This window comes from Anomalospiza imberbis, chromosome 4 (genome assembly GCF_031753505.1).
Source record: "Anomalospiza imberbis isolate Cuckoo-Finch-1a 21T00152 chromosome 4, ASM3175350v1, whole genome shotgun sequence".
In the NCBI taxonomy this organism is placed as follows: domain Eukaryota; kingdom Metazoa; phylum Chordata; class Aves; order Passeriformes; family Viduidae; genus Anomalospiza; species Anomalospiza imberbis.
Genome location: NC_089684.1, coordinates 50,887,384 through 50,898,758, shown reverse-complemented (window position 1 = coordinate 50,898,758; position 11,375 = coordinate 50,887,384).

Sequence of the window (11,375 nt, the reverse complement as noted above, 5' to 3'; positions counted from 1 at the left end):
GGCCGTTTCTGGGTGGATGTATGAGACAAGTGTTCTGGTGACAGCCACTGGGCCGGCTGCGCTATTGTTGCCAGGCCACGCTTTTTGCGTGATGTTTCCGTACTTGATGGGCTGGCAGTCCCTGATATGCCTGTGGCTGGCCACGGACCACCTGCAGTGAGCTGAGCACTGTCAGTATGGCCACCAGGCCCACTCCAACCCCCACCCAGCCAGGACCCCCTGCACGTGCGTCCAAAACATGGAAGCACGTGGCTCAAGCCACTGCCAGAGAGTTAGTATTATGAGCAGTAGTTCCCATGTTTTGGCACGCTGTAACCATATCTGCTATATCACAAGTATGTGGGTTACGAACAGCGAGCAGCGCTTTTCTACAATCTTCGTTAGAATTTTTAAATGTAAGCTGCAGCAACAGAATAACTCTGGCCTCATCACTGTCGAATTGCCAGAAGAGTGTGGCATGCAGTCTGTCAAGGAACTGCATAAATGACTCCACTGGACCCTGTAAAATCTTAGCAAAAGACATACGAGAATTGATAGCCATCCCCAGGAGTCACTGCAGGGCTAGGTGAGTGATGTTATTGCATACATCACGCGGGTAGCCTGCCTGCACTGCAGGGACTGCAGAGGGACCCTCTTCGGTCAGCTGCGCGATGGCAACCGGTGCATTTCTTTCCTGCAGCGCTTCCACCTGGGTCGTACACAGCGCTCTGCAATTGGTGAGCCAGACTGCAAACTGCATCACTGTTAGAATAATTTTCCTTGTACTTTTCCAGCCATGGGGTGTGAGGACATACGCGGTACTGATAGACTTGAGGTAGCTTAGGGCGTGATGGGAGGATATACCGCTTTCTTTTACTAGCACTCTCAGTTCTTCATAGTCTAGCTCTCGGTATGCTGGGCGTTGGTTCGGTGCCGGTATTACTGGGCAGGCTGAAACGACTGCCAAGTCGCCCTCCTTCATGGTGGCCTCCCAGCATTTTTGCCAATGCTGGACTACTGCATCGCCATCTTGGGCAGGAAGTGAGTCTGCCGCCCAATCGCGATATGGGAATTCTGTGCCAAAGAGGCCAACCATGCAGCGATTTTTATCGGGGTAAGGCAGTTCCATGGGGCTTGGGTTAGTCTCAGGATAAGGGAATTCTGTGGGGTTTGGGTCCATCTTGGGGTCGTGTATAGGTTCTGGTGGTGCTGAGGGTTCGGGGGAATTAACTTCCGAAGCCGCGTAATGGCTGACATTTACGTGACTTCCTTTAATAGCTGCCATGATTGTCCCCCATGTTGTGAGGTGCTCGCAAGCTTCAGCATCGCCATCCCTGGTGATATCAAAAAGTCTCTGCCGTGTTGCTTGCCAGGTTTCTGATCAAAGGGGCCCACTAAAGGGAAAATCTTTAACTTGATTACACACCCAGTCCAGCAGGGTGCTTAGTTTCACATCAGCCATATTAATAGATTGCTGATGTAGGAGCCGCCTGGCCTGGTTCAAGCTCCTGCTTTGTTCCCCTGATATTCCACCTCCCATACTTTCTCCCGCTGGTCTTCTCACCCTCCCTGTGAGCTGTGCGCACTTTAAATTCCCAAGTTCCTTCCCGAACTCTTCCCAGATCCTGCCTGGCCAGTTCCTTGACCTAGTGGGAGCTGCTGCCAGAGTGGACCGCACACCCTGCACCACCTTTATAGTTCCCTGTTCAGGCCAGCCAGCAGTGGGGAACAAAGCGACATGGGCCCCCTTACACGTTCAGAGGAGATCGCTTTATTGTAGAAATCGCATCCTTTTAAACCTTTAATCTCAAACTGACATAACTGAAACCAAACTGAGACCTCACAGAACTTAACAGAAAGAAGGAACCCATTGGCTGGCTCAGCTGCCATGCTGCCCACGCGTCCTGTCATCCAGTCAGCTTGCTGCTGTCTGCTGTCCGCACATTCCCCCAGCCAGTCACACTCTCACTTCCAGCTGTCACTCAATGACTCTCTCCTCACCCCTGACTGCATCTCACCCCTCAGCCGGCTTCCACCCGTCCAGCCTGCAGCTGTGCCTTTCCCATGGGGCCTTCTGGGAAGCATAAGCCTTAACCACTTCAATAATTATTACCCCGTATCCTACATCTTGTTAACTCTCTATGTTGTCAATGTACATGCCCAGCATGAGTTAATCTTTATTGGACATTATTTGAGATAGACAGAAACTGAGTATCAGAACGTTCTGAAAAAAAACCTCATCAAAATTATAAAAGTATCTGTGTCTTGTTGCTTCCTGGAAGTGATAATTCCTTGTCATAGGAGTCTTGGGGTATAAGTTGATCTATGGCTCTTGCATAACAAGCCCTTTGCACAGCGTAACTTACCTGGGGGAAAGGAAACAACTACATCTCATAACCAGTTGGAGCTTAATTTAAAAATGGCCCTAGAAATGGTTGAGACACATCTGTGTAGAAATAGTTTTGTTGTCTTGAGGAGCTATTAATGTATGTTTGGTTGAGCAGTCAAAAGCTGCTTGATTGCCAAACCCTGACCCAAAAAGTTTTTAATGACTGTAGCTGTGGTTCTTACCAGTGTAGTTTCATCAGTTTAATTACTAATGTGACCACAATTATATTGGCATATAAATGTGCCTTGTACTTGTCCCCTGCTAGAAGAAGCACATTTTTATCTTAATAACTGTGTTCATACCACTGGTGTAATCTGGCTTTAACGCTACAAGCAAAGCTGGCATTTTCTGAGAGGATTTATGTGCATAAGTCAGGATTCCTTCTTGGGAGACTTAGTTTCATCATTTGAAGGAGTCTTGAATTCAGTGTCTGGTTTCTGCCAGTACTTGTGTGTGGAGCTGTGCTTGGTTGAGAATGCTGCTTAGAAAGAGGAAATACAAAGATGAGGAACAGAGTGGTGATGTGTTGAGGAGGTACCTTGGGTTGACTTAAAGATTCATGTTGAAGTGGAACTTTTAAGATTAAATGTGGCTTATTTTTTTGTTTCTTTTTTCTGAAAAAAAGCAGACCAAATCCCATAGTACACTTGTATACTTATAAAGACATTTAAATGCTTGATTAGAATCTTTTTTATTGGGGAATTTTTTATTGCATTTTAATCTTTGTTTTTCAATCAAACTACCTGACAGGGCAAGTATAAATAATATTTTAAAAATGCCCTGTATTCTGCAGTGTTTTAAGATGTGACCAAAAGGGTAGATTTCTTAACTTTATTTAAGCAAATACACAGAATGTTCTAGCTCCTGTAACAGGCAGGGTATTTGATGGTAACTGCTGCTGTTAGAGAATGTTGTGCATGTTTTAGTGTGAAAATTGCTCACATAAAACTGTCACATTGGGGCTGTCCTCCCCAAAATTACCCATTTCAGAAACAACGTAGATTGCAATTTTGATTCCAACTTTCCTTTTTAAACAGCTAGAAAACAGCTTGACAAGTGAGGGTGAGTAGTGAGTTTTAGTTTTTAGGAGTTTAGTAGAATGTGTTATGGTTATAACTTATTTGGTTTTAGAGTGTTACACAGTGAGGGCTAATGATAGGACATGAAAGTATTCATCTTTTAGGAGAAAGGTTTAAAGAAAAGTGACATTCCTTTTGTTGTCTGCATTCAGATTTTAAAGTTTCCTTGTGGTGACCAGGTTTTGGTACATGTGTATGATACTTCTGTCTTAACTGTTCCTGCTTGCTAGATGAGCTGCAAGTATCAGATACAGTTGTTAAAAATGAGCATTTAGAAAATTGGCTGGCTTGAGGGGCAGGTACTGTCATGTATAGTAAACTGTTGATGCAAGACCTGTGCAGTTCAGTTGTGGTCAGGAGATGCTGTGTGGTGGCTCTTTGGACTTCCTTGAGATTAATGGTGGTCCCTGAATAAACTTTCTGGGGCCACAGAAGTGTGCATTTCAGACCTGTGCTTAGGGAGGAGATAGCTGTCCCTCTGCTCTTCAAGAAGCCCTTCTAGAATGCAGTGGAGTCATTTGAGTGCAGTAGTATGTAGAAAGCTTAACCATGCTGCTGTTTGTAATTGCTGCCTAGTGCAGTCAGTCTCCAGGCCTGTTTGTCTAAAGTCAGTCATAGGCAATAAATGGAAATTTTAAGTAGAACTATAGTATATTTTTAATTCTGTTAACTCATTAGGAGGAGACAATTTAACACTGCAAAATTAATTTTTTTAAGTCACTTTATGACCCTCAATACCAGAGGATTACTTCAACTTGATCTGTGAATCTATAAAGTGTTTAAATGCCTAAAGAAGGGAAAGTTTCTGCGACATCATTAAAATGATACAGTGAGAAATTAAACTACATGCAGTCCTTTGGTTCAGTGAATGAAATAATCAAATCTGTGTTCTGAAAGTAGGAATAATGCCAGACAAATCAGAAAGGGAAATTTCAAATGGAAATTCCAATATATTGGAATTGTTACATACAGAACAAAATCTGGCCTTGGAACTTGACGTTTTTTTGTCTTGAATACTCAGTCACTTGGATGTGAAGCTGTTCAGTTAGGCTCAGTGTGCTGTAAGGTTAAACAAAAGCATTTCTTTACTCTAGAATGACTTGCAGATGTACTGAGTTGACCAGAGAAGTAATTCAGAGTTTTCCTAAAGCTTTGCTTTTGTCCTTTCCTCATGCCTTTATTCAAGCATGAAGTTTTAGGAAATAGCAAGCCCAAATTTAAGAACTTTGGGCTTGAACTGCAACTCATCAAGGGGAATGTCCCAGTCTCTCTTGCCCTTGCTTGTAGAGAAGCTCCTGTCTGTGCAAGCCTAGGCACAATATGAATTAGGTTCTTTGATTTGAGTATGAAATACTGGAGAAAGAAGCAGTAAAAGTGGCTTGTGTTTGTCCTGTCCTGTCCAGACTTTGTATTTAGGGGAGAAAGAGCACATTCATCTTACCCAGGGTTCTTCAACAGCTTGTCCTGTAGTGAAGTGCTAGGTTTCTAAAGGCTCCATTTTCTTTCATGTGTGCTGTGAGGACCAGAAAGAGTGAAATGAGTGTAATGAAGAAAGGGAGCCCAAGAAGAATGCTGAGATCAGATTCCATCTTTCTCTTGCTACTCTAATGCTTTGTAGTTACCTCCATGCAATCCAGTCTAGGCTTAGTACAGTTACAGTTAACACTCTAGTATTGGGCTGGTATTTTGTGGGTTAACCTGATTTTCAGTGCTGGCTTTGCCATTTAATCTTTCATTCAATACCATAGGATCCTGGATACAGTGGAGAGGAGCCTTTGGTAGTTGCTTGACATCTCCATATGGAATTGGTCACTTCTCTGACTAAGTTGTGTCAATGTGCAGACCACTTGTCTAGATAAAAGAATCTTGAGACTTCGACATCACATGGTTTAAGAGTGAATCACATTTTCATAATAAGATCTGACTGGAAAAAAAAAGACTAAAAAATGTTAAGCCAGAGTCCTCTGGGAATCTGGTGCCTTTAACAAAAACTGTCATTTTGTAAAATGTCGCATCTATAGCATAGCCCTTATGTTTTCTATTGGTTTTTGTTTGGTTTTTTTTGTACAGATGTAAATTCAAAATATTCTGTCTTTGGGTACGTATTTTCAGTGTAATACAGTATGTATAATAAAAAATTTAGATTTTCTAAGGAAGTGGACTGATGCTCTTCTTAATGACCAAGTTGTTCATTGTACTAATAGCGGTACCACCAGCCTGAGACCAAACAGCCAAATTGCCTGATATTGTGTATCTTTCAGATTTGTGGCATTGTTTCTGTAGGTGCATTTCAGAGTTAGCATGTCAAAGCTGACAAGAGCTGGTTTTCCTGGTTTAGGATATTTGTGAGTAGATTTACTGCAATACCTGCTCTTGCTCTGTGTGTGGGTTCACTGAAAGCTGATGAGCCCTGGGTGCTGTGTCTGCAGTGTGTGGGTGTGCCTGTGCCGAGATCTGATGGTGTGAGGAACATCTGTCATGCCCAGGTTCTGTGGATGGGGTATGGAAGTGTGAAATAAACCCTGTTTTTCAATGCTGCCTTTATCTGAATTGGACCAATGGTGGCTTCTCTCAGTTTGAGTGCTGCAGAAGGTGAGTGTGTTTTGGGATTGGTGGTTTTTAACGTGGGGTTTGTTGTGGGTGTTTAGAAATTGTTTCCATGCTCATGTACTGTTCCTAGGGTCTGGTTCTGTGATAAGCACAAAGGTTTGTCTTACAGTGTTATGTGGAGATGTGTGGCTGGCCTTATCCCAATTTCCCTATGTGCAGCTGTATGAAATGGCTCTGTTCCACTTGCCTGTGCTGGGGTGGTGCCATACATAGTCAGAAGTTTTTCTTTTCTGTGTCAAGTCAACCTTATCAAATAGCCAGGAAGGGAATTCTGTTCCAGGTCAGCTGCTCTGGTAGAATGGTTGGGTAAATAAGCTTTAGGAGAGGTTGAGATCCACACTTCATTTGTTATTTCATAGGGGACTTGCTCTCTGAGATTTCCTGGTGCCTAGACCCTGACACACTCCACATGAGCAGGAATGTGCCACTTCACCTGCCTGCTGAGGCTGGCCTGGGCAGAACCAGATCCAGCTGTTTTAGCAATCTCTGTGCCGCTGACACTTTGGAGAGGCTTAGCTGGTACATGGCTGTAGGGGATTTATGTTTAGGATGTTGCGCTAGTGCTAGCCTTTAAGACTGATGATGGACCAAACATCTTCCAGACCTGAACAAACCTGTGCCAGATGCTGTCCTGTGTTCCAAGTGCCTTTAGACAGAGCTTGGACCTCAGGTTGGATCTCAGACCCCACTGCTCTCCCTGCCACGCAGGTGTGTGTACAGGCTCTCCTGAGAGCAGGAAAGGGAAAATGAGGCAAGAAACAAAACCTGACTTCTAAAATAAATGGGGTGACTGTTTCCAGAACCTGCTGTGTTTCAAGACACTTGTACCATCCCTGGAATTGCTCAAGGCCAAGTTGGATGGGGCTTGGAGCAACCTGGTCTAGTGAAAGGTGTCCCTGCCCATGGCAGGGAGGTTGGAACTGAATGATCTTTAAATTCCCTTCCAACTGAAAACATTCTGGGATTCTGAGACCTTATATTGGGGAACTTGGGGAGATTCCTTCATTTGGCTTTCAGAATGTGGTTCCTGTGTGTTTGGTTTTATAATATACTTATTCCTTCCTGGTAAAAATTTAATGAAAACAGTAAGCAGTTAGTTTCTCTGAATGGTTGATTGAACCCCTCACTAGCATGTAAGCTTGGCTCTAGTGCCTGCCCCATCATTTGGTGTCACTGAAGTCCATAGTCTCCTTTTTCATTTTCATCTTTCAATTAATTTTTTTTTAATTGGCTGTTTCCTGGCATAGGAGAGTTGGCAAAACAAGCTGGTCTTGTGCTAAAATTTTGTGATCATCTGCATTGATCCAGAGCTGTTGTCCAGGGGGGACCCAAGCTGCGCTCAATGAAGGTGATTCCTCCTTCCCTCCCCCAAATGCTGCAGTCATGAACAGCACAGGCAACACCCCCTGCACTTGTTCTGCCTAAAGTACCAGCTGGGTTTGAACTGTGTCCTTAGAACTGACTGCACCCTAGACACACTGGTCCATTCATGATCACCTTTTTAACTGATGGGAGGACTAAATAAGATTTAAATATTCTGTGCTGCTTGTGAGAAAATAAACTTCTAGCCTCTGTATATGGCTATGACTGGCTAAACCATCAGCTCCTTGCTGCAGTACAACACCTTTCCTTTCGCTAGCTCTGCTCTTTTTATTATTATTCCTTCTAAACCCAGACACAGAAGAAACACATTAAAAAAAAAAAAAAAAAAAAAAAAGGTGTGAGGTTTTTGTTTCAAAGTGACTGTAATAACTTTTCTTTTTTACTTAAATTCCTCCAGCTCCCTTTTGTGGGTTTCGTTATTCCACCTCCACAACAGCCACCGCTGCCGGAGGTTTCTGCAGGCGCAGTTTGGGAAGCGCCGCTCCCAAAGGCTGGTTTTGGGTGAGGTGGTTTTGGTGCCGGCCCGGCCGTGCCGGTGTCCCCTGCCCAGCGCTGTGGTGCCATCGCGTGGCCGTTCGCTCACGAAGAGGTTTCGCCGTCCAGAGCAGAAAACTCTGTGTGCTCCTCTGGGAACAGTGGTGCTGCTTTGTTTTTGGTTTTTTTCCTCACCTCTGTAGGAGTGTCTTGGGCGCAAAGCTGCTGACTGCTTGTTAGACCTGCATCCCTGAAGCCTGGACACCTGTCTTGTTTTATGGGAGTCAGTGAATATACCTTGGAATAACCTTGCACCTAAAAGAGGGCTCTGGATTCACTGTTGCTTCCCAGCACAGCCCACGGGGTGGTGCATCCCAGGGGGGTCAGGAGTGCTTCTGCTTTTTGTCTGTGGAGGAGCAATGATACCTGCAGCTGGTACCTCTTCTACACACAGCCAGATATGGGTAGGAATCACAAACTATATTGCTTGAAGAAAAGTCACTGCCAAGAAAAAGCCCCTGTCAGAATCCAGCTTGCATTTTGCCTGAATATGTTGCTTTTTCCCAGCAACAGCAGCAGCTCAGTCCACCCCCAGTCTCTAGCTCAGCCGCACTGCCAAAGGACCACGGTCCTGTCAAATAGCTGGATACAGAACACCAAGCACCACATTGTTCCTAGAGTCATGGAAACAGGATAGCTTTGCTGCACCTTGCCTGCCTTGGAGCATGACAGTCATTTGCCACTCCAACAGGTGTCTGCTAAGTCTAGGACACCTGCAGTGCAGTAGTGGTGGATAACTCAGGACAGAGCCTAAGAATACAAGGATAAAATTATCTGAGTCCAGAGGAGGGCCAGTAAGGTCCTCAGAGGCCTGGAGCACCTCTGCTATGAGGACAGGCTGGGAGAATTGGGGTTCTTTAGCCTGGAGAAGGGAAGGCTCCAGGGAGACTTTACAGCACCTTCTGCTACCTCAAGGGGCTAGAAAAGAGCTGGAGAGGGGCACAAGGACATGTGGTGATAGGAAAAGGGGGAATGGCTTTGAACTGAAAAGGTACAGGATTATATTAGTTATCAGGGAAAAAAAAATCTTAACTGTGAGGATGGTGAGGCACTGGAAGTGGTTGCCCAAAGAACCTGTGGCTGCACCATCCCTGGAGGTGTTCAAGGTTGGATCAGTCTTGAAGCAGCCTGGTCTGGTAGAAGGTGTCCCTATCCATGGCAGGGGGTTGAAAGGAGATGATATTTAGTGGTACCTGTCAAGCCAAACCACTCTGCTCTCCTCTGCTTGTAGTTAACACCTTCCTGACCTTCAGGAGTCACCTGGTGACCTACCATTTTCAGGCTGATGGATGTGGCAGTCTGCTGTCAGCTCACACATTCCTCTCCTTTGCACTGTCCCCACTGCAGGTGGGGACTCACCTGGGGATTTTCACCCCCACAGCACGTAGTCACATCCCAGCTGACAAAAGCTGAGGCAGTGGCAGGTCACAGGTGACATTGTGAAGAACGCTGGTGTTTGAGAGTCTTCCTGCTTGGTGTTTCTCACTAAGCAGGCAGCTCTGCTTGTAAACAGATCACCTGGATATCTAACATGCAGGTGACTTGCAGACAGTTAATACAGAGCCCTGTGGTGGTCCTTGGGTTTCTAAAGCCTGGGAAGCTCAGAAATCCACATCTGCCCTCAGCAGATGAAACCTCTAATGGCACATCCTTCGCTTGCTTAGCTGGGATGGATCAAGACAGCCTTGGACAAGGGCTGTCCTTTCCAGGCTGGGCAAGGCCAGGGAGCTGCCACAAACTGCTGGAGTGTTTGCACAGGATGCTGTGTTCTTGGGAGAAGCATCGTTGCTCCTGTCTCTGCCCTGAAACTCTGAGGGTGGAAGAAACTGTCTGGTTTGTTTGGGGACACAAGGTCTGCCAACTATGGAAGGGCAACAGAACTGACAAGATCAGGGCCCTGTGCTAGCCTAGGACATTACTTTTGATAAACCATGCCACTGCTTTTTATTCTCTGTGAACCAACTAGCAAAAGCATTTAATCTCAATGGACAGGCCCAGGCAGGTCAGGAGTTTATGAATTTGTCTGTTTGTACTGCCCTGAAGTGGCATTAGATTTTCCCCATCAGAAGTATATTTCCAGCTTGCCCAGTTGTTAAACAGATGAGAGGAAAGCAGCCTGGCTCATCTCTAACCTGGGCTCTGGTAGCTCACCCAGAAAGGGGGCTCCGAGGGCACAGGAAGGGCTTTAGTGCACAATTTCCCTTTCTCTTCCAAGTGTTAGGCTGAAACTGACAGTGAAAGTGCTGCCACATCCAGTTCTGAACTGTTTTTCCAGTGTGTACATGAGTGCTGTAGCTGCTCAGCCAATGTGTGACGTGGGACTGGGGAGTGTGGGAAAGCTCCCCACTAACCAGGGGGTGCAGCTTGTGGGATGAAGAGGACTGGTCTGCTGCCAGCTTCCCTAGCAGGATAAACCTCGCTGGGTCACTGCTGGCAGTGTTTTACCAGTGCACAGAGCTGCTCCATCCTCAAATGCTGCTCCTGCAGGAGCTGTCTCTCACTGCAGAGCCTCAGCCCACTGGGGGGTGGATGGCCCTGCACAGCTCTGGGTGGAACAGGTTCTTTACACAGACTGAGATCAAACATCTGTGCAAAGGCTTGCACAACCTGTAAAGCCAAGCAGAGCAATGTCACGTTGAGAGCTCTCCAGCCTGCAGGGAAGGGGCAGCACTCAACCCACCCCTGCCTTGTCCAGAGCCGCTGGGCAGGGTCTCTGAGGGGCTGCCAGGGCTGAGCCTGATGTCTTGCTTGTGATCACTTCGGCAGTCATCAGTTCAGGTTAAGGTTCTGTCTGACAGTGTTAGGAGCCAGCTGGTCACAGTCTGACCTGCGCCCACCCAAACTGGGGATAGCAGAGTGGAGGAGGCTGCCCTGTCTCCATGCGGCTACCATGAAGCAGGATGGTTAGGCAGACCGATACTACCAGAGACAGGAGGACAAGAAAGTGTCACTGGCCCCAAATTGACCCCACCTGGGTCAGTTTGGGTCAATTCACCCCCCACCTGTAAGGAAAGCCTGAGGGTTTGTGTTAGAGCAGGCTACTTTTGGCTCGTCATGTTGGGCCCTATTGAGGATCCTGGAGCACAAGGGACACGAGCAGTGCATGACAGGGCCTGATCTCACTGAACGTGCAGCTGTGGGGGCTGCGTGTGGAGCAGCCACAATCCTATAGGAGTTCCCTCAATTTGAGCAAAGAGGTGACATGTGAGATGTGGCATTCTGCTGAGTGCTAAAGGAAATCCTCTCACAGTGGGGGCCTGGCAGTGCTGATTGCTGAACAGTGGGGGCAGAGGGAAAGGGGGGATCTTTCAAAGCAGGGCTGCAAAGTAAGGAAAACATGGGGACATCTGTGTCCTCAGGTGGCCCAGCAGGCAGTACAGACACTGGAACACATGGAAAAT